This window comes from Peromyscus maniculatus, chromosome 5, assembly GCF_049852395.1.
Source record: "Peromyscus maniculatus bairdii isolate BWxNUB_F1_BW_parent chromosome 5, HU_Pman_BW_mat_3.1, whole genome shotgun sequence".
Lineage (NCBI taxonomy): Eukaryota > Metazoa > Chordata > Mammalia > Rodentia > Cricetidae > Peromyscus > Peromyscus maniculatus.
This window is the reverse complement of record NC_134856.1, coordinates 63858451-63883591: the sequence shown is the minus strand read 5'-3', so window position 1 is coordinate 63883591 and position 25141 is coordinate 63858451. Positions and strand designations below refer to the sequence as shown.

Genomic DNA, 25141 nt, shown 5'->3' with positions numbered 1-25141 from the left:
CAAATGTAAAAGTGCCAAGGCTATAACTTACAGAGTTGGCCCTTCATGGAGGATGGATGGGAACCAGAGAACAGATGTGGAAACATTAGAGTGAAAACAATTACATGAGGCTTTGAGAACATTATCTTTTCCACAAACTCATGAGAAACAACTTGTGCATAAGGTAGATGTCCCAACAAGAAGGGCAGACATAGTGGAAGGTGAACAAAGTTTGAAACAGATGACTCGATTATCTGAGAGTACAATATAACCCACTTAATATTGGGAAGAGAAAGCAGGGGGATAAAGGTGTGATGGAAAACATGCACTCAAAAGTTGGAGGTTTGGGGCTGTGAGGACAAGAGGAAATCATGAGCCAAGGACACAGGCAGACTACAGAAGCTGGAAAAGGCAAGGAAACAGACTCTTCCCAGCAACACACATGCACGTGCACACGCACCTTTTTAGTCTGGTGACACCCAGGTCATACTTCTAAACTGCAGAGGTTTGAGATAATACATTTGTCTTGTGTTGGCCTACTAAGAATGCAGTAATATAAAATCAGCTTGCAGCCCTTTGCGTAGCCAAAGCCATCATTTACATCAAGCATCCTCCCAGCAGGAGATCAAGGCCATCAAACAGCTGATGCAGATACACACATGCCCCGACTTAATGTCCCACATTAGGTGGACTGGGGACAGTGAGAAAAGCCGCAGCCCAGGCTCTACACAACTGCTGGCTCGGGAAGTATGAGGAACTCACAGCTGCCAGTCAGGCTACATTCCAAAACCTCAGAGGATCATTAAAAAGCACATGGCATGTGTGGCTCTGGACACCAGCCAGGTCTGGTTTACTGGCTTAAGATGACTCAGGTACACAATACAACTTAGGCAGGACTGAGGACACGGGAAGGAAGAGTCACATATGATTTGGTTGGTTTTCAGAAAGCTCTACTTGGGCATGGAATTCTACGGCTGCATCCAAATGCTATCACTCATCTATGGCTTTAATTATTACTTTGGGGATCCCAGAAGCCAGTACATTCAGAACATAGAATTCTGTTTGGTCTTACTTTTTAACCACGATGTTTTAAGCAATGGGCAAATGTATGTACAGAACTATTTTTAGGAACATGCAAACATTTACCTGCTCCGAGACAGACAGACATTTCTTTATTTCTTTCTGTATTCATTCCAGCTTGAAATTATCACTTGACAATACACTGTGAAAAGCCATTCTGTTGTCATTCTGTCCCTACCACATCTGGACCATACAGAATAAGGAACAGAGTCCTGATGCATCTGGGCCTCCTGTGCATTTCTGTTCTCTCCTGTCCGCACACCATCCATCCTGACACTAATGCTTTCTTGTGAGGCTTCAGTGTATCAGAAATAAGTCTGCACCTCCAAGTTATTGAGGTATTATTCACAATAGCCAGGACGTGGACTCCACCTAGCTGTTTATTAATGGATGAGTGGGTTTTAAAATGTGAAGTATACATACACAACATACCACTATTCAGTCTTAAAAGGAACAACATTCTGACACATCTTCTAACATGAATAAATCTTAAAGACATTAATGAGTGAAATCAGACACTCCCAGTGAGATAAATACTACATAATCCATCTCAGACATGGAATCTAAAGAAGTTCATCTCCTGACAGTAAAAAGCAGGATGGTAGTTCCCTGTGACTGGGAAGTTGGGGGCTAAAGGCAGCAGAAGGAGATGTGAGGAAAGGAACAAAATCACAGCCAGGAAGACAATGCACACACAGCAGGACTGTAGCCATAGTTAATCATGTTGTAGTTCTGAAAATGTTAGAATCCCATGCCTTGTGGCAACCCACCATTAGCGTTAAATTGTAAGCAAGTGTGTGCTACATTTATTTCCTTTTGACCCAATACTTCCTAGATACCTATCCTTGTTCTCTTAAGCAAGCATATGCCTAGAGATAGTTTGTAAAATGATCGTGATGAATGGGAAATAGGAAAAAGGAGAATGGCTAAAGTGTAGAAACCAACTGAGTATTTTATAGTAAATAAAAGAAATAAAGTACAGCCTTCATCCTTAGCATTCCAGTATTGAAATTCAGGTATGTGTGCACTTCAGATTAAATACTACCCAACTAGGGACAAAGGAGATGCTCAGTAGGTAAAGTGTTCATTGTGCAAGCATGAGAGCCTGAATTCAATCCCCAACCTAAAGACAAAAGCTGGTGTGGTGGCCCATCTATAATGCCAGGGCTAGTGAGGGGGAGACAGGAGAATCCCTGGGGCTTGCTGGTCAGCAACCTAACCTTAGTGAGCTCCAGGCCTGGGAGGCTGTCTCAAAAACAAACAAACAAACAAACAAACAAACAAACAAACAAACAAACAGGTTGACCGCTGTAATGGCTAAAGTTGGTGTTTTTACGTTTAACTGTGTTTAAGAGATCTATAAAACAAAAAATCTATAAGGTCCATTTGCCCAAAGACAGAGAACTTCCTGGATTGCTGGCGACCATTGTTCATGTAAGACAACAAGCCATATGTTCTCATTTCTGTAAACAAGCTTGGTTGCCCCAAATGAACAGGATGTGCTTGATCAAACATAGGCAGGAGTTACACAGGCAAGAAGGAAGTCCATAGCCTTGTGGGTTTTATAAGTCTCTGACTGGTCATACTCTGAGAATCCCGGGAAGGGACTTGGACAGTGTCCATTGTCCTGGCCAGTACTTAATAAAGCTTCCTACAAAAGTGACTCAAAAAATGTGGTAGTGGTCTTATTCTTACCCGGTAGGATTCACACAGTGCCTGAGGAACAATACCCTATGTTGATCTCTGTCTTCCACACAGTCTCATCTCAAACACACATGCCCATATACACAAATATTACCTATTTCTAATAATGGAAGACATAAATAACCAGATTAGCACCCTTCAATTCTGAGTAGGACAACTGTGTCACACAGCTGCTCTCGGTCATGCAACAGAACTGTGTACATGTGAGTTCTTAGAGGAGACTGCTCTTAACTGAGAAGTTGTGCCTGAAAGGCAGTCATCTGGTCAAAGCCAAAAACTTCCTGAGAACGTGGGTGTGGAGATAGGTCTCTGGACATAAGGCATAGCCTCAAGCCCACAGAAGAAAACATATTAAGGAGCGCCCCCTGCTCCTAAACTCAAAGCCCTTCAGCTGTGTGTTTGGGATGAGGACAAGCCATAAAAGAATTGGCACACAAAAACCAAGGAGAAAGGGGAAATGGGCCACTACTCCAAGATGAAGAGGGTCACTGCTCCAGGACATCAAATTTTTGAAATGCAGCAAAACCTTTATCTAAACAAAGGTTTTGCTAAGTGTGTGGGTGTAGCTGAAGTTTTCCTGGTCTTGCAGCTGCTCAGACCCAAATGAACACACAGAAGCTTATATTATTTATAACTGATTGGCCAGTAGCCAGGCAGGAAGTATAGGCGGGATAAGCAGACAAGGAGAATTCTGGGAAGAGGAAGGCTGAGACAGGAGTTGCCAGCCAGCCACAGAGGAAGCAAGATGTGAAGGCAGAACTGAGAAAAGGTACCAAGCCATGTGGCTAAACATATATAAGAATTATGGGTTAATTTAAGTGTAAGAGATAGTCAATAATAAGCCTGAGCTAATGGCCAAGCAGTTATAAATAATATAAGCCTCTGTGTGTTCATTTGGGTCTGAGTGGCTGCGGTACCAGTGTTTAACCAAAACCACCTCCACTTGCAGTAAGTAATCCTAGTAGCGACATAGACAAAAAAAGAGTCTTTTTAGCTTTTATTGTTTTATTGTAGTTTTTATTGTTAATGATCAGCATTGCTTTCATTTGGTTAAATTGACAAAACACAGAACCTATGAACATTAGCTATGTTTGACCATAAGACAAATGTTGAAGCTTCATATAAAATAAGGCAGTGCTTTTTTTAAATATGAAAAGCAAAAAAGTCTCTCTGGACATGATGGTTCATACCCAGAATCCCAACAGTTAGAAGACTAAAGGAAGCTTGAAATACATAGTAATTTCCAGGTCATCCTGAACCACAGTCAAACTCTTTCAAAACAAAAAAAGGGGAAAGGAAAAGGAAAAAGAAAGTCTTCTTGCTGTGAACCTTTAAACGCAAACCTGTGCAAACACTCTCCTCTAGCTGCCAGTGAAGTTCCTTACCCTCCTAGGTTCTCAACTTCAAATGTCCTCCAGCAGTGATTATCTATTTATACTCATAAACTTTACCTGCTCAGTGGAATTACCTCCTACAGGTACACTTGAGACAGTGCTGACAGGAAGAAAGCCCAAAGACAGCAATCTCTCACTTGGGATTTTCCACCTTCCAAAGTCCTTTGCTTAAGCTTACTGCTAATAAACCCCCTCCAACTTACTGAGTAGCTAAGAAAGCACCCACAAGGAGGCCTTCAACTTAAACAAGCGCTGGATCTAGGCAGTCACATTTCAAGTTCTCACTCAGGAACACTTCCCAGAGTGGACTGACACGACTTTTACTATAACAAAAACCTCAGCTCTGTGTATGTGTATGTGTGTGTGAGCATGCTGGTTCTCTTCTTCCACCATGTGCATCTTCAATTTAGAACACGAGCTTAGCTGCAAAGTTCCTTTACCTGCTGAGCCATTTCACAGGCCCAAATCTAAGTTTGTTTGTTTAGATTAACTTATTTATTTTTAATGTGTAGGTCTGTTTTACCTGCACTATGTATGTACACCATGTGTGTGACTATACCAGAAGAGGTCATAAGAAGAAGGTATTGGATCCCCTGAAACTGTAGTTATGAATGGTTGCGAGTCACCATGTGGTGTGGATGCTGGGAACTGATCCCAGATCTCTGCATGAGCAACAAGTGCTCTTAGCCACTCTCTGGCCTCAAACCTCAGTTTTTAAAAGAGGATGGTTTCTTTAAATTGCAATAATTATAGTTACAAGACTAACTTAGTAAGAACTCAAAACTTTTGAGAAAACACTGAAACAATTGCTGGAAAAAATAAAACACTAAATCACATTTTAGGGTCAGTCTTTGAAGTTCAGAATAAAATTACATGTTTCTCTCTCTCTCTCTCCCCCCTTCTCACAAAACAACGAAAATATCCCAGAGAACACATTTCACAGGAGTGAGATGCAAGAAAGCCCTAACAGTGTACATTATGTTATTAAAGCTAACTTATCAGTCTGGCACCATAGCTGGGGGCAAACATCTGTGATTCCAGCATGTGCAAGTTACAGGTAGGAAGATGACAATTTTGAGGTCAGTACTTTGTTCCAAAGAGATAGGGCGATGCTCTGATATAAGGATTCAGAATACTTTGTAAATGTGTCATTTCTTAGTATTTTACATTGTTGCCTGAACTCTGAGTATCGTAATGGTATTATACCTGCACTCTACATTGCAGTAGTTTTAAATTAAGCATAACATTATTTGTTTGTTTGTTTTTGAGACAAGATCTCTCTATGCAGCCCTGACTGCTCTGGAACTCACTGTGCAGATGAGGCTGGCAATGAGCTCACACAGACTTACCTGCCTCTGTCTCCGGAATGCCTTGATTAAGGGTGTGTGCTACCACGCCTGGTCATAACATTATTTTCAACTACTTCAAAAACATGGCTCAAGGTTAGAAAAGAGCAAACTGATGTATGTAATGACCTGTGTGATAGACTATATGAGCACTCAGTTCACTTCAAGACAGGAAAACAAAAAAGAAATTTCAGATCATCACAACACCTGGGTTCCACTCCTGCTTGCCTCTTCATTTCATATGGATGGTGAATTATGAATCATATCAAAATCAAAGGGCCCCTAAAGCAGTTCAAGCTCCTGTCAATTCACATTCTCATTAAGTATATACAGCATAAATTCTACTATCTCTTTGACACTGATTTGGGATGATCAATCAGAAGATACAGTTCTTTTTGTATCCCTAGAATTAAAGGAGAAAATTACCTCCAGAACAGAAATGTATTAAAATCAATTTTAAAAACACTATCCCTTGAGAACAATGATGTGAACTGCCCAAACTCAATTTTCACCCTCTCTCCCTCCTCAAAGCCTGCCCCTCACTCTACCCTTCACCAGTTCCAATCCACTGAACCGGCTTCCTTATGACCAATCACCAGGCTTCCTTGAAGGGTTCACAACAGGCCCCCACGGTCGCATATACCAGGCAGACACTTCCACCTAGCCAATTCCAAGTCAGGATAGGCATTTCCGGGTCAGGGCGTCTCTCGTAACCAGGATACCCGGCGGACCTGGACATCTCCGCCTAGCCAGTTCCAGGTCAAGATAGCCATTTCCGGGTCAAGGCGTCTCGCGTAACCAGGATCCGTGACGTTTCATGGCCACGTAAGCGCACAACGTGACCATGTGATCTACGCACATGCGTGGAGTAGTGACGTGACCTGGCCACGCCCCCAGCCGGTTTTAAAGCAGAGCGCCATGTTCCCGGTTCTTTCTTCTCTCTCTCTCTTCTCCACGAACGTGTCTCTCCCACAGGCCTGCGCACTCTCTATCCCTTTATCTCTAATAAACTCTTATAAGCGGATTCTGTTGTGTTTCATGACACTTCCTTGCAGGGTAAGAACACAATGCAGCTAAATAACTAACATTCCTAAGACTTTGAGGTCTAGATTCCCCCCTTTCTAACAACTTCATGCACAAATTTATACTACTGCTCCACTTGGTTTTAATGGTGATTTCCCATCTGCTCAGTGCCAGTCAAATAAAGCCTAGCTTTACTGACAGGCTGGCCCAGTCTATGTCTGTGTGGACAAGAACAAAGTTGCTTGCTGTACTTTCTTTTACCACCCACCAACCTGTGCTTAAACCTTCAGACTTCTTCATGGAACCAGGAAACAGGTCTTATTGGCTCTTGCCTTTATCTAGTATAATAATCTTCCTGGAACCACTTTAATCAGAGAAGCCTACTACCCACAGCTGCAGTTCCTGCCTGTCATTAAGGACTCTGTACCATAAAGACTCATTGCCTGACAGAAACCCAAGAGTTACTGGGACTACTATCCCAGTCTTCTTGAGTAACCTGACCCCTCCTAACCATGACCTGCATAACCTTACACCTTTCTACATCTAGATCCTTCCCACTGCCTTCCCCAGCCAGAAATGTCCTCTATGCTGTTCTGTCTTTCCCATGCAATTGTCCCAGATCACGTTGGGCACCAGGTATTGGTGAAATTATTAAGGCCACTCCATGTAGATGAAAGGGAGGTTTATTTTGTGGGGTAACTTACAAGTGAAGGGATAGGTAACAGGGTCTGGGAAAGACGTAGTGCAGTCCAGTGGTGTTCTCTGGAGAACTCTCCTCGGTCTACCTCCAGCATCCAGGGTCCAGGAACCAAGAGAGCTGGTGCATCTGGATCAGGGTCCTCTCTTGGGCCCCGCCTTGTAGGCATGACAGTTACCGAAGCATCAATGGGGGTTGGAACTTCCAGATCAAAGCTGGAATGGCTACCCACTACACACTTGGACTGTAAGTCTCACCTTGTTCCTCTGGCATTTTATCACCTATTCTCTTTTTGGGATTGATCTCAGCACCAGCTTTTGCTCAACTAACGAAGTGTATAACACATGCAGCCTAAAATGCAGAGACTAGAAGCAGAAGTCATGTCTTGCATATGTCTTGCATATTTCAGTAATCTCCACCTACTCCATCCCTATTCCTGTTTATCTTAAGGACAGGATTTAAGGCTAGAAGTTGCTCTTTAAGTGAGTTGGCCAAAACTGGTTGGATCTAAGAAGGCTGCCCACAGTGTCAGCCAGACGACCTCTAACTTTATAATTTCACCTGTAAGCCAAATAACATTCCAACAATACAGCTGTTTTCCACTTGCCATGACAATATGGAAGAACCATAAAAGGAGTAAAAAGGGTTATCTCAAGAAAATCTCTGAGCATTTCAAAGTCACAGGAATATTCCTCCCATTTCTTTGATCCTGTAACTATTACCTCCCATGCACCAAGGAGTTAAGACTTTGATTTTGTATCTCATTGCCCACTTCTATTCTTAGCCAAAAGCCTCCTTCCCTGCTCAGGTCTTGTTGCTTGGTCTTGTTATTGGTTGCACAATTCTAAAAGGTAAACCGGACAACTCTGGTTTCAGAAATTGGCAACATTTAATACTGATGTACATAATGTAATGTCATGGTCCTCACAGATGTTTAGAACATGCTGTAGAGAATAAAGGAAGAATCTACTGAGTGCAATGACCGTTCTCCAATGCCTATCAAACACTAAACACCTGAAAAATAACATTTAGTAGCCTAGGCTAGCCTCAGATTCCAGGAAACCATCCTATCTCAGCATAAACAATGCTGGCATTAACAATGTAAGCCTATGCCCAGAGTTCAGTTTTCAATTTTTTTTTTTAAATTTGATATATAATCCAACTAGTCCTTGATTCAGGATTTTAACCTCAAATGCCCAAGTTCTAAGATTATTTCAACATCCCTATAGTTGTGTATTTTATACTCTTGTCTATTTAAAAAAAATTTCATCAATCTCCAAAACCTTTCCACATTAGCCTTGGTGATGCACACTTGTAATCCTTGCACATCAGAGTCTGAGGAAGGACTAAATCTGGTCAGCCTGGGATACACAAAGGTCAAGGGGAACAAGCTTGCTTTCTTAAAAACTGTTCCTTTAAATGGGAAGTAGCCTTGAACACACTGGCACAGGAGACAATTTCCTGAATAGAACACCAGTAGCACAGACACTGAGATCGACAATTAATAAATGGGACCTCCTGAAACTGAAAAGCTTCTGTAAGGCAAAGGACACTGTCAATAGGACAAAACAGCAGCCTACAGAATGGGAAAAGATCTTCACCAACTCCACATCTGACAGAGGGCTGATCTACAAAATATATAAAGAATTCAAGAAACTAGACATCAAAATACCAAGTAATCCAATTTTAAAATGGGGTACACATCTAAGCAGAAGAATCTCAAATGACTAAGATACACTTAAATGTTCAACATCCTTAGCCATCAGGGAAATGCAAATCTAAACGACTCTGGGATACTATCTTACACCTGTTAGAATGGCGAAGATCAAATGACAGCTTATGTTGGAGAGGATGTGGAGCAAGGAAAACAGACCTCCACTCTTGGTGGGAGTGCAAACTTGTACAGCCACTTTGGCAAACAGTATGGCAGTTTCTCAGAAAATTGGGAACCAATCTACCTCAGGACCCAGCGATACCAATCTTGGGCATATATCCAAAGGATGCTCAATCCTACCACAAGGACACTTGTTCATAGCAACTTTATTTGTAATAGCCAGAACCTAGATGCCCCTCCATGGAAGAATGAATAAAGAAAATGTGGTACATTTACACAATGTAGTATTACTCAAAGGTTAAAAAACAAAAAACAAAACAACAACAACAAAAAAAAACACAACATCATGAAATTTGCAGGCAAATGGATAGAACTAGGGGGAAAAAAATCAACTTGATTGAGGTAATCCAGACCCAGAAAGACAAACTTTAGAAAGACAAACACTCATAAAAGAATATTAGCTGAAAAATAAAGGATAACTAGGCTACAATTCACAGCCCAGAGAGGCTAGGTAACAAGGAGGGCACAAAGTGGGATGCATGGATTTCCCTGGGAAAGGGAAATAGAAGAGATCTCCTGGGTAGACTAGGGTGGGGTAGGAAGATGGGAACATGAGGGGTCAGGCTGGGAGGGTTGGGGGCGGGATGAAAGGGGAGAGTAATGAAAGAGATGTCTTGATGGGGACACATTTCGGGATCAGGGAGAAACTGATGCCAGGGAATCTCCCAGGAATCCACAAGGATGATCCCAGCTAAGACTCCTAGAAATAGTAGAGAAGGTGCCTGAACTGTCCTTCTCCTGTAATCAGATTGGTGACCACCCTAATTGTCATCAGAGAGACTTCATCCAGTAACTGATGGAAACAGATGCAGAGATCCACAGTCAAGCACGGGGCTGAGCTCCGGGAATCCTATTGAACAGAGGGAGGAAGGATTTTACGAGCCAGGGGATCAGGGTCATCACAAGGAAACCCACAGAAACAATTAACCTGAGCTCATAGAAGTTCATAGACTCTGGACCAACAGCTAGAGAGCCTGCATGGGACCAACCTAGTCCCTTTACATACGTGTGACAGTTGTGTAGTTTGGTCTATTTATGGAACTCCTAGCAGTGGGATCAGGGCCTGTCCCTAACACCTAGGCTGGCTTTTGGGAACCCACTGCCTTGCCCAGCCTCAATACAAAGGGTGGAGCTTAGTCCGACCTCAACTTGAGATGCCATGCTTTGTTGACACCCATGGGAGGTCTGCCCTTTCTGAACAGAAATAAAGGAGTGGATGGGGGGAGGGGGCAAAGGAGAAGCGGGTGGATGGTGGGGAGAGGGAACAGAAGGAGAGGAGGGAGGGAAAACTGCGGTCGGATGTAAAATAAATGAAAAGAAATTATTAATAAAAGGGAAAAATTATTTCTTTAATTTGAGATTATAATTACATCATTTCCTCCTTCTCTTCTTTCCTCCAAAAACCCCCATGTACCCCTCCCTGCTTTCTTTCAAATTCATGGTACCCTTCATTAACTGTTCTTACTAGCAACACACACCCTGTGGTGATATATTATGTCACCCTAATAAAATTTGCCTGAAGATCAGAAGAGAACAAGCCACTAGATTAAACATAGATGCCAGGCAGTGGTGGCACACACCTCTAATCTCAATACTTGGGAGTCACATGCCTTTAATCCCAAGCACCAAGATGGCTGGGCGGAGAAAAGTATATAAGGCATGAAGAGACAGGAACTAAGGCTTTTCAGGCTGAAGAGTCCTCGAGGTAAGAAATGGGAGTGGCTTGTTCCTTTGTCTCTCTGATCTTTCAGCATTTACCCCAATATCTGGTACTGGATTTTTTATTATAAGACCATTTAGATTTTGAGCGACATACATCCCTAAATATAATCTGGCATGATAATCCTAAGAGTCGACATTGGTACCCAGACCTTGGCAGTAACCAAAAGCTCTCTTACTGGATTTGAGATCCAATCAACAAGAGGGAAACCAAAACTAGCCAACTATTCAGAGTGGTAAAGTCACAGATCGTGGAGGAGAGCGTACAACCATCACTTTACTAAACCAGCACAAAATCTAACTATATTCCAAATATCTGTTCTTATATCTACAGATAAGAGTGGTCCTTACCTCTCATTAAGCAGACTTCTCTTTGCAACAGAGACCATTACAGAAAACCACAACCAATCAAAATGCAGAGCAGGGGAGGACAGTACCAATGGATACATCTACAGAACACTCCCACCCGTAATGCTCAGGGAACACTGCTGAAGAGGGGGTGGAAAGACTGTAAGAGCCACAGTGTCAGAGTTTGCTGTGACTCTGTGTTTCCCAGGAATGTCAGAAGTTACACCCTAGTCTCACCAACATGACTGCCTAAACAAGAGCTGAACATGGACAACAACAAGAGACATGTGTGCACAGGAGAAAGGCCTCAGGGCTTGAACCCTACATAAAGAAATGAGGATACTAAGGAATGCCGAGAGCAGGAGAAACAGTTTTCTCAAGGAAGAACACATCAATTGGTTGTCCAATACCAAATGGTTAGCCCTGAAAGCAAACTTACTTTTAGGAACATATCCTAAGGAAAGACTCTCAAAAACATGCAAACAAGATACTATGTTACTTGTTTGCTACTTACAAGAATTTTTTTTCAAAGCACTTACCCTAAATTTAAGTCAAATGACTCAAGTCTAGTAGAATGAGTCCTCTCATAATTATGGGTACCGTGGCTATAGCTCATCAGTCCATAGTGTCTGTCCAGCGTATACAATGGCCTGAGCTGGATCGGCAGAACTGCAAAAGCCAGCTGTGGTGGCGCAAACCTATGATTCTAGCACTTGGGAGGCAGAAGCCAGAATAACAGAAGTTCAAGGCCACCCTCAACTACACAACAAAATTAACGACTAGCCTGGCCTTCAAGAGACCCTATCTAAATAAAATAAAATCACAAAAATAAAATAATTACATTTTATTAACAATATTTAATAATAATGCTTTATAAAATCACTTAGAGGTTGTTCGAATCTTAGATGGTCTTTTTAATAAATTTAAAGAAAAAGAGCCAGATATTGGGGTGAAAGCTGAAATATCAGAGAAGCAGAACAAGCTACAGCCAACTTCATGGATTCTCTGACTGAAAGCCTCTGAGTCCTCACCGGAAAAGGTCTCAACTGAACTGCTTTAGTTGCTGTTTCCTCAGGCCTTATATGCCTTTCTCTGCCCATCACTTCCTGGGATTAAAAGTGTGTGTGCTTCCCAGTTCTGGGATTAAAAGTGTGTGCCACCACTGCCTGGCTCTGTTTCCAGTGTGGCCTTGAACTCACAGAGATCCATATGGATCTCTGCCTCCCTATAGGATTAAGAGTGTATGCCAGCTGGGCGGTGGTGGCACTCGCCTTTAATCCCAGAACTCGGGAGGCAGAGGCAGGAGGATCTCTGTGAGTTCGAGGCCAGCCTGATCTCCAAATCGAGTTCCAGTAAAGGCGCAAAGCTACAAAGAGAAACCCTGTCTCAAAAAAAAAAAAAAAAAAAAAAAAGTGTATGCCACCACTGTCAGGCCTCTATGTCTAATCTAGTGGCTGGCTCTATCCTCTGACCTAAAGATAAGTTTATTAGGGTATACAATATATCAAAAGATGTCTTCCTCTTAAAAAAAGAAAAAAGGGGAATTATATAGTCAGTATTGTCCCATTTATAGCCACATATATGAATGTAAAAACTTTTATATATTTGAGGAAAAAAAATCAATCAGTGAATAAATAAATTTGCTTTCTGATACAAACATATTTCAAGCTATAAATTGTACGTAATCATATGTAGATATTTCACTAGGATATTCATAGTCAACATAAAATACTACTTTAAAATACCTAAAAATAAGCACTATTCTGTAAGATAGGAATATAAATGATCCCTTTCTACATTCTTTTCTCAATTTTTCATTCAATATACAGCTCTATAAACAAGATGGGAAGCATTATTTTAAAAAAAGAATGACTTTAGAAATTTTTGTCATCTGTTTTGGTCTTTATGAAGTACAGGGTACAGCAATCCAATTTCTTGATCAATTTTATTTTTGTCATATTTAATATTACATGAGAACACAAATTTGCCAAAGAATCAAGGTTTCTAAGTACAGCAGTCCTAGCAAAATTTCACTTCTGAGTGTAAACCCCAAAGAATCAAAAACAAGGCTCAAACACATCTATGTATCTTGTTCACGGCAACACCTATCTGAATAGCTGAATGGTAGAAGCAATCTGGATGTAATGAGAAGCTAATGATTAACCAAATGTGGCACCGACCATGAGGTCTATCAGCCTTGAAAAGGGAAGTTATCCTGACCACACTGCAAAATTGATGAATGCAGACATCACACCCAAGTCTGTTCTAAGAGGACAAATACGTCAGGCCCCACTTATTAGGAGTGTAAACTCAAAGAGGGGCTGCGGAATGGAGGAATGAAGACAGTGCTTCCTAACTGAGCAAGAATCAATGAAATGCTCTAGACATGGCTGGCAGTAACTGGTACCAAACGTATGAAGGTACTCACTACCACTGAACTGCACACTTAGGTGGTTACTTTATCACTAAAATGCAAGCAAGCAACAAACAAAAATAGCCATCTACAAAGAGGGTGGAGAGGCCTGGGGAGACTGTTCAGTCATTAAAGTACTGGCACACCAACACAAAGACCTGAGGGGGCGAGGGGTGGGGGGGAGCAGATGAAACAGGAATGGTGGTTTGTAATACTAGCACTGGGTTAGAGAAGACCTGCATACATCTGGTGCTCTCTGGCTAGCAAGCTTAGTTGGTGAGCTCTAGGCCAGTGAGAGACATCTGAGGAACATCTGAAATTGCCCTTTAGACTACAAATGGTATCCATACATGTACACATACCGGGGAGGGGGGGGGAGCAGGGGGAGATCAAGAAAACTCTCCAATAATAACCAGATTCTACCAGTCAGTTGCAGGACTGATCTGCACCAGGAAGACAGGACAGTAGAGGCAGAATAGCCAGATGGCTGGCAATCAGAGCTGGCAGAGTAGAAGGCTGAGGAATTGCTCCACCACTGACCTGCATCCCCTGAAGTAATTAAAATACTATGAGAATCACAAGTTCCAACTGTAAGTGTAGGAAGACACTAGTTGATCCTTCTGGAACACCAGAGGCCAGAATCTTCTAGGAGGTCAAGTCTAGCTTACCTCCTACATACTAGGAAGACAGATACGACAGATCCTCAGTCTGGCCAGGGATCCAAGTCCACAAGACAAAGGCTAAAACCAACAGGGAGCACAGTCTCTTGTGATAAGCAACTCCTGCCATATTAATGACAAAATGCATGACCTAAACTCAATCCAGAAGAAACATCAGACAGATCCAAACTGAAAGCTAAAACAAGTTAGTGTCTCACATTCCTTAAAGGGCCAGGGTCAAGAAATACAAGCCAAGGAGCTCAGCACCTCTGTTCATTTGATCCTTTACTCCAGAGGAGCCACCACTGAATGGACTGAGTCAACTCCCTACTCTACTGGGAAACAAAGACTCCTTAGTCTTCTTGTAGTCCTAAAAGGAAGGATTTAGGGATGGCAAATTTCTAGGATATATAAACAAAGAAAGAGAACCAGTTTATAAAGAATTTCTGAGAAACAAATTTGTGACACAGAGAAAGACTAATGAAGGAGATAATTGTCTCAGTTTGTACAGGCTCCCAACTCCTAATTCTAGTTCCTTGTGAAACTCTGTACAGCTTTTTGCCCTTGGACTCCATAGAAAGTCTTCATATATAGTAATTTTTCTCTTCCCAATTCCTCAACTCAAGTACTCATCATTTTTTAGTAGTTGTTCTTTAAGACAAGGTAGCCCAGGCTAGCCTCAAATTTACCCAGCTGAAGATGACCTTGAACTTCTTCTAATCCCCTTGCCTCCATGCCTGGGATTGGAATTACAGGCTTGTACCACTACACCTGGTTTATATTGGTTGGAGACTGAAACCCAGTAAATGCTGGGCAAGGCACTCTGCCAACTGAGTTACCCAAGTCAACTTTAATTGACTTTTCATAAATATAACTGACAGAATCTTAATTAATGTTTGTCATAGGCAGCCTCCAAGGCTGACAATATATCTTCTGGTGTTCAGACTCTTCTATGGTATCATTTCCTGAGTGTCAGTGGACTTTGGTCACTTGCGAGCTTAGTTCATCAAACAGGATTATGGCTTCCTTCTTGGTGATCTCTCTTGCTTTCAAACCTCAGATAACTTGGACTGGAAAGATACTTTATCACTATCTGCAGAGGCCAATGTGGCAGGAAGTGGGGCGAGGACAAGTCCAGGTGACAGCAGACCTAATTCTTTCATGTTCAAAATATTCAGTGCAAGGTCCTAAACTATAAAACCTGACAGATTAATAAGGATCTGGTGATGCTACACAGATTGAAAGATAACACAATTCTCTTGGTAGTAATTCTTATTCAGACTAGCATGTTTTTCGTTTTGTTTTTAAAGCTCTGAGATGGGTCACTTTCTTCTTGGTGATCTACAGCCACGCTGCCCAAACTGGACAGAAGAGGAGCAACAGGGTCCAATAACAGTTTCTGACAGGAATCTTACTCTCTGGAGTCCTGGCACACAGCTGACACTGCTGTGTGATGTGCTGAGGGGCAACTCCTAAGAGCTCTGTTCTCTTCTAGGTAAATAGGGTCTCTAGGATCCTGCAGTTAGGAGTGCTCTCATTCCATGAAGGCTACTTTCTCATGCTCCACAAAATATACCATAGTCATTGGCAGTTCTAAAGAGAACTATACTATGTTCCATGAGACACTTTGATTATTTTCAAAATCTAAAATACATGAAAAATACACAAAAACACAAGTTTCCAATGTACACCAGTCATATGAAATCTCTACCAAACATCCTCTGAATGAGCCAAATTCATTTTGCAAGACATTTGGAGACTGAGTCACTACCAAGTCTAACCTACCCAACTACAAAAATGACCCTGTGCCCTAACCTGGCTATGTCTTTCAGAGATATAGTCTCCCCTTCTGAGGCACACTGACTTGTCTCCTGCCTGCCACTCATCTTACTGTCTTGCAAACTTTCCTTCATCATACCCCCTCAACTGGCCTCCTTCCTTTGTATACAGAACAGTAAATGCCCATGTGGATACCCAGCAGATCACTAGGTCCTTAAAGACAAGCCCTGGTGATACTGATCAGTGTGTTCCTAACCTCCAGCAGAAAGCCTGGAATTTAGAATTTAAATGACTACTGTTTGTGGACCCACAGAAAACAGAACCTACAAATCCCACAGAGACACCAAGCTCTTAATACTTCTCAGTGAGAGCACCTCTGTGAGCTACCACAGTGGCTATGGCCCTAAGTATAGCTATCAAAGGTTCTGGTATAGTTTCTCCACAACACATACCTACATGTGCTGTTTAGGGAAGTTTAGGGGGTGTCTTATTTAGAGTTTCTATTTCTATGAAGAGACACCATGACCATAATTCATATAGGGAAACATTTCATTGGGGCTGGCTTACAGTTCAGAGGTTTAGTCCATTATTATCAGGGCAGAAAGCATGGCAGCACTCAGGCAGACATGGTGTTGGAGAGGTAGCCCAAGAGTTCTACATCTGGATCAGCAGGCAGCGGGAAGAAAGAATGGACCAGTAGGGCTTGAGCTTCTGAAACCTCAAAGCCCACCCCAGTCACACACTTCCTCCAACAAGGCCACATCTCCTAATAGTGCTACACCCTATGAGCAGCCTATGGGGGCCATTTTCATTCAAACCACCACAGGAGGTGTGGCCTTGCTGAAAGAAGTATGTCACTAGGGGTAGGCTTTGAAAGCTTAAGGTCTCTCCCTGCTCCCAGTTCTCTGCTGTTTTGGGATTCCAGATGTGAGCCTTGAACTTCCTGCTCCTGCTGCCCTTTGGATTTGGAATCTCAAATAAACTCTTCTCTAAGTTGCCTTGGCTGTTAGAATAATGGAATGGTATTTTAAAGATAACAACTGTTAAATTACCAGATTGGATCACATAAGCCAATCCAATACATCCTCTTTTAATACATATGTCCTACAGCTTCTTTCCTCTAGAACTCTGATGAACACAGGTATGTATGTATGTATGTTTCATTTGGAATACATAGTTAGGAATACATAGTAAGAGGCTATGGGGGATGAGGAACTCTTTCAAAGGAGGGAATATAGAATATAATGATACCAAGGGAAATCATGAAACTGGAAACAATGGGGTAAGGGATGAAATGGCAAGGAATATGGAAACCTACTACTGTAAACACACACACACAACAATGAGTTTAAATGGAGTTACCCTATAACAGAGGCAGCAATACTTCAACTAGACACCTCATATTAGCAAATAAAAAGTCAAGTACCAGGAAACGTACTTGAACTGCTGACCAGAGTGGTCCCATGGACTTCCCAGCACTACAGGCTATTGACCTCGCTCTTAGCTACCCTCCAAAACTTGACTATAAGACCTTGGAGTGTAGAACATGATGAAACCAAGATGGTGCTGACCTTGTAGCCTCACATAAGTGGCTAGCTTTCAGAGTGCTGCAAAGTAGCAAGCACACTACTGGAGGAAAAAGTATTCACTGGTCTTACCCAGCTGTCAACTCTCTGAGCTACAATAATGACTGGCCTGGTAAATTATGTCTACTGGTTCAAAGTACTACAAATGTTACAGGAGTTTCTGATTGGATTTAAGGCGTATCCTGCAAGATGAAACCCATACTTGGTATCGTTTTCAGAGCCAGCCTGTGGCTAGTGAGGTCACAGGCCCTAGGGAAGAATCGTCTACTATTATTCTGCTAAATGGACATAGTGTTAAACCATCTCCATAGTAATTATTGTTATACCAATAGATTAGTATACCGCTCAACTCCCATCAAGAGCTTTTTTTTTGCAGTAAGTGGTGATTAACACAGAGACCCACAGGTGGTCAATGTACAAAGAGTATGAGCCTGCCTTGTCACTCAAGCCTAAATGGGACATCAGATCACACTCCCTCCTCCTATGACTCCAGCATCTTTGCACAAGAGGGGGCAGAAAGATCGCAGTCCAAGCCAGAGGTGGCAGATGACTGTAGATAACTAGAGAGTGTTTGTTTACCAGGTACAACAGGGCAATAGCACATTTGAGCAATATGAATTCTCACTGTTTGTGACAGCCAGCAGCATAAGACATGTTCAAGCTCATTTCAGACAAAATTCCAGCATGGAGGATGGAAGGTGGGCATGAACTCCCATCAGAGCTGAGAAGCTATTAGTATTTGACACTGCTGGGAAAAGGAGAGTCCGTTTTCTTTAAGTATGTAACCTCTAGCAGATAGATGCTCCAGGGAAATCCCCACGCTTAAGAGTATTTGGGTGCAGAAATTGGACTAAAGGGGTTGAGAAAGCGGGGCGGAGGGAGAACATGAGGATGGGTGGATAGTACAGTGGACCGAGGAGGACAGGGAAGAAGGTGAATAGGACCAAAATGCATTTTTTCTTGTTTGTTTGTTTTTGAGACAGGGTTTCTCTACGTAGCCCCAGCTGTCCTGGAACTCATTCTGTAGACCAGGCTGGCCTCAAACTCAAAGAACCACCTGTCTCTGCCTCCTGAGAGCTGGGATTAAAGGCATATACTACCACTGCCCTCTCAAAATACATTTTAAGAAATTCTCAAAGAATTAATAAAAAATATTTTATTTTTTAAAATGGAAAAAAGTTCAAAACCGTCTGGGTTATACGGACAGATCCCTTTCTAAAACCAACCAACCAACCAACCCACAAATAAGTCTGTAGGAGTTTACTCACATCTTTAACTATTTGTCCCTTTTTGTCTGTGAAGAGTAGAAGCACCCATCTACAATAAAACACTTGCTTAAGACATGTCTTCAGCATTGAGCCATGCAAATGTCTGCAAGCATACGAACTCCCATGTAGAGCATGTCCTAGTCATCCTTCAGTAAGGTCTGTATTAGGAGAGCATAAAACAGAAGTGATTTGCATTTCACCACTCACCAAAGACTGCTGTAAGGCTTACAAAGCAAACTGACATGGATGTAAATGTAGCTAACAATTATCTTCAGTGTAACCCAGCTGTATTTCCCTGGATACCAGGAGCTGGCTGTGTAATCCCACATTTCAGGATGCTGGTACCTCTCTCCTAAGCAAGGTACTTGCTTACCTACCTTAATGCACGTCACTGACATACCAGGAACAAATGCTGCCTGCTCCTGTGTATGTCTGAGATGTGTGGTGATATTTGTGCACCCCAATAAAACTTATCTGGAGATCAGAAAACAGAGCCAGTCACCAAATTAGACATGGAGGTCAGGCGTGGTGGCACACACCTTTAATCCTATCACTCAGGAGCCAGAGATCTCTGTGAGTTCAAGGCCACACTGGGAACAGAGCCAGGTTTGATGGCCCATACCTTTAATCCCAACACTTGAGATCTCATATCTTTGCTTGGGAAGGACACACGCCTTTAATCCCAGGAAGTGGTGGCAGGAAACAGAAAGGTATGTAAGACATGAGGAAACAGGAACTCATGCTCTAGAGGCTGAGGAGTTGGTAAGGTGATGTTAGCTGTGGATTGTTCTGTTTCTTTGATCTTTCAGCATTCACCCCAATATCTGGCTCCGGGTTTTTTATTAACAAGACTGTTTAGCAATTCATGTTACAGGAGTGGGGTAGAAAAATGCATATATCTGCCATCTAAAGAAACTTCAGATATTCTGGAAGAGTCATGAACTATCGATCTTCAATACTAGATGTCTGGGATGGTTTTTATGATATAAGACAGACAGTGATAACAGTGATGTAACACTGAAGAACTCGAGATGCAATTTTTTAAATTTCCTAATAATTTAACAATATACAGCTGTCCCTCAGTAGCTGCAGGTGCCTATTCCAGGATCCTGTTAGATACCAGAGTGAGTCAAGTCTCTCCTAGAAAATGGCCAACTATTTGAGCACAGCTCACGCACATGCTTCTGTACACACAGATCCTCTCTAGATTATTTACGATACTAAGCATAACTGCTCTTTAAATAATTATTAGCATGTGTGGAGAGAGAACAGATTACAAAACAAGTTTACATATATTCAGTATATACACAAATGTTTAAAAGCATTTGTGGTCAGCAGTTAAATAAATCCATATATGGAACCCAAGGACACCAAAGACCAACTGTAGCACAGAAATTGAGATATTCAAACATACGTATGTAAAGACACACAGTGTATCGATACACACTTTGCCTTAAATTTGTTGCTCTTATATGATTCCATATCAAAATAACCCTAAAACAGCAGGTTGCACTGTCAGTCAGGCCATCTGCATCTTAGAGTGAATTGGAAACCTTTAAATAAACCTATTCATACTAATGAATAGGCCTAGATTTCTGCTTTAAATGAAACCAATGATGAAGACTTCTGGTTAGATAAATCCTAGATGCATCTGTGGAATCTGGGAGGCAGAAAGAACACTGTTTAAATGACAAATTAGTATTTACAGGTTGAAATTAGCATGGTCATAGAAAATGGACTGAGGACACTACAGCCTCCATCAGCAACCTTACTAACAGCTTTATACTCTAAATTACCCTAAGTCTACAGAACAAGTTTGTGGTCTTCCAAAGATTTTTCTCAAAAAAAAAAAAAAGCCTAACAAATGAAACTTAGATATCTTTCAAATGAAAGAGCACACCATAACACCTCATTCTTGATTGGCAAAATCCTTCTGTAAGCCCATGCTGTGCTGGTTGTTTTTTATGTCAACTTGATACAAGCTGGAGTCATCCAAGAGGACAGAACTTCAATTGAGAAAATGCCTCCGTAAGTCAATCTTGTTGGCATTTAATTGGCGAACTGATGTGGGACGGTCCAGTCCATGGTTGGTGGGGCCACCTCTGCACTGGCGGGCCTGGGTTCTATTAGGAAGGAGGCTATGCAGGCCATGAGGAATAAGCCAGGAAGCACCAGGTTCCACACAGTTGAGTTTCTGCCTTGGCTTCCCTCAATGGACCATGACTGAGGATACGGAAGGCAAACAAACCCTTTCCTTCCTAAGCTGTTTTGGGTCATGGTGTTTCATCACAGCAATACAACCCCAGCTAAGACAAAGCCTAGTGCCAACAAGCTGATTGTAATCACTTTATTTCCATTTCTTTACTACAGCCCATAATAATATTCAACTTGGTTCTCTGAAATGTTAATCTTCTTTTTTGTTTTTATTTTTCTCTTTTTGGGGTTGTTTCTGCTCTCTCATTTGAAACACAAAACCTCCACCAAATATGGTGTACACCATAAAGGAAAAACATTTCTTCAAACAAAATTTAAGAACATATCAGAAAGATCATTCATGATTCTAAAAAATGGTTTGTGCAATGTATCACATAAATTGGTTCATGGACAGAAATCACATGATTACCTTAATAGGTGCAGAAAAGGCTTTCAACAAAATACCCTTCCTAATTAAAGTTCTGGAGAAACTAGGAATGCAAAGAACATAATATCAACATAATAAAAGCCATAGATAACAAATCTATACCCAACATTATATTAATTGGGGGTGATTGAAAGCATTTCCAATAAAATAAGGAATAAGGCAAAGGTGTCCCATCTCCACTCTTACTCAATATTATGCCTTTAGTTTTATGTAGGACAACATAATGAAAGGGAAATAACAGAGATACAAGAGGGGAAAGGAAGAAGTCAGAGTAACCTTATTTGCAGATAATATAATCTATACAGAAGAGACCCTAAGATGACCAGAAAACTATTAGAGCTAATAAAAAACACTTTCGGCAAAGAACAAGATACAAAATCAATATACAAAAATTAGTAGCTTTCCTAAACACCAATAATGAACATATTGAGGAAGATATCAGAAAAATAATCCTATTCACAATTACCTCAAAAACAAACAAACAAAAGCCTTGTAATTAAAGCTAGCCAAGGAAGTAAAAAAACTTCTACTGTGAAAATTTTAAAACACTAAAGAAATTAATCAAAGATACTATAAGACAGAAAATTGTCCCATGCTCATAAAGTGAACAATAAATATCAGGAAAATAGCTAGACAATCAAAGACAATCTACAAAGTGGATGCAATTCCCATCAAAATTCTGACATCATTCTTCTTTACAAATGGGTGGGGAAGGGGGGCCTGAAAAAAATCAGAGAGAACACCAAAAACCAGTTAGTAAAGCAATCCTGAGCAACAGAACAATGCTGGAGTTTATCACCATGCCTGACTGCAAGCTGTACTCTGTAGACATGGTAATAAACACATCACTGGCACACACTTTTAATCCCAGCACTCAAGAGACAGAGGCAGGTAAGATCTCTGTGAGTTTGAAGCCAGCCTGGTCTACTTAATGAATTTCAGACCAGCCAGAGCTACAAAGAACCTGTCTCAAAAAGAAAACAAAAAGCATAACACCAGTATAAAAGCAGAGACATATCAATGACAGCATAGGAGACCCAGCTATAAACCCAGACAGCCACAGCATTTTTTTTACAAAATCCGATTCGAGAAAACAGCCTCCTCAATGAATATTGCTGGCAATACTATCTACACATGGAAGAATAAAACTAGATCTGTTCTCTCACCACATACAAAAAACAACTCTAAACAGATAGAAGACTTTAAGGTAAGACCTGAAACCCTAACACTAATAAGGACAAGTAGAAGAAACATTTAAGATATCAACATAGGTAAATACTTCTAAACACAAGTCTCTCAAGAATTAGTGCCAACAGTGATAAGTAGGTTTTTATGAATGTAAAGAAAATCTAAGCACACTCAATACCTGCATGGACAGACAGCTTACAGGATGGGAGAAATCTTTGCCGCTATACATCTGACAGAAGGTTCAAATCTATACTATACAAAGAACTCAAAAACCTCACCAGGGATCAAAAAACTAAACTACCTAATCAAAACTAGTCTAATGAATCAGACAGTTCTGAAAAGATGAAGTACAAACTGGCAACAAATATATGAACTCAAGAATGTTAGAGCACAACTTTAATCCCAACATCTGAGCAGAAACAGGTGGATCTCTATGAGATCAAGGCCAGTTGGTCTACACATCAACTTCCACATAGGGAGATCTTGTCTCAAAAAAAAATTTTTTTTTAAATAAAAAAGAATATTTAACATCACTAGCCATTAAGAAATGCAAATTAAAAACTACAATGATTTTTATCTCACTTCATTAAGAATGGCGTTTAAAAGAAAACAAGCAACAAAGGCTGGTGAGAATTCAGACAAAAGGGTCACCCTTACACGCTGCTGGTGAGAATGTAAACTAGTCCAGAATGTGTTAGTCGGTATGCAGATCCCTGAAAAAGCTAAAAATAAATCAACCTTATGACTCAGCTACACCACTCCTGGGTCTCTGTCCAAAAGTTGAAAAAAAAAAAATCACAGAAATAATTGTGCATCAATGTTTACTGCACCACCGCCATCAACTGAGGAATAGAAAAAGAAAATGAGTTATATACAATGGAATTCATTTCTACTATGAAGATGAAATTATTTCCTTCTACGTAAAGTGGGTACAACTGGAGATAATAATAATAAGCAAATTAACTTAAGTCAATCTCAGAAGGGCAAATACTGCATGTTTTCTATCACTCATAAAATGCTGTGTGTGGAATGGTAGGAAAGTAGAAGCAAACCTGGGAACAAAGGAGGTGAATGGAGAAAGGGAGGTGTGAGGAGTGCGAGGGATGGAGGGGTACACCCAAAGTTCAGTACAGATTTGCATGAAAAGGGCCTAACAGAAACCTGTACAATACAATTAATTAATAAAGGAGTCAATGTGTTCCTGCTTGTCAATCATGTGCAGGACTAGTATCAGCCTTCTACAATAAACATTCATTTCTTCACTCATTCCTTTAAAATACAGTTTTATTATGGTGTTTAGGAGGAATTCTAACGTTTTCTTCTACGTGATGTAAAATGTGTAGATGCATGGCTATGGTCAAAGTCATGTAAAGAGAAGATCAAGCAAATGGACACAGAAAGTAACACTATTGCAGCTGGAGAGATGGCCCAGTGACTAAGAATGCTTCTTGTTCTTCCAGAAAACCTGAGATAGGTTCCCAGCACCCCATGGTTCACAACCACCTGTAACTCCAGATCAAGGGGATACAACATCTTCCTCTGACCTCAATTGACACTCAGAAGTAACACATTCACAGACACACACATACACATAAATGAAATAAATCTTAAACATCACTAGGAAAATCATGTAGTACCAGACTTTACTATAAACTGTGTGAGTATCCTTATGATACTCATTTAATAAAGCTTCCGTCCTAACCTGAAACAATGACAAAATTCTTCCCTTTAGCATTTAAATGTAGCTTTTCACATTACAAGGCACGCTCCATTCCAAAGACGAGAATAAATCAATACCACTTGTCAATTCATTCTCATAAGAAAAGTTTCAGATGAGTTTATCTAGATAAACTGTATGAGGATTTTAGTTAAAAACAACAAAAACAAAAAACAAGGCATAGGGATATAATTTCCAACTTCTAATCTTTGGGGAGTAGGGAATCACATAACTGTATTTTATGTGCAATGCACAAACTACTTTTAGAGTTTGATGATAAAGCTGTACTGAGACGGCTACTGCACAATCAGTAAGATAAAACATTACTTACTAGGTGTAATGACTCCTTTAACTTTTTTCAAATATACCAACCAAGTCACCCAGATGAACCTGAAATTCCTAAGACTGTAATTCTAGCCCATGCAAAAACTAACCCACAGCCGCCTGGTAATAACTGTTTTTAACAACATTCTCAGGTGAACATTTTACTTCAACCCAGCAACCATCCCCATAAAGTATTTATGTGCGTGTGCGGGAGTCTATGTACATATATCATACATATGTACACATTTGCGGTATATAGTCACAAGCATACTTACTCCCTTGGGCTTGGTTTAGGTTTTTTTTTTTTGGGGGGGGGGAATAGTGTTGGAACAGAGTTGTCTGGGGGGAACGCAGGCCAACTCCAGGTAAAGACCTCCAGGTA

The 25141-nt window shown here is 41.0% G+C and overlaps 1 protein-coding gene across 1 annotated transcript in view; it reads right to left on the bottom strand.

Annotated features, from left to right (window-relative positions):
- Ccny (cyclin Y) overlaps positions 1-25141 on the bottom strand; it is a 131215-nt gene that overhangs the window by 105270 nt on the left and 804 nt on the right. The window lies entirely within an intron of this gene.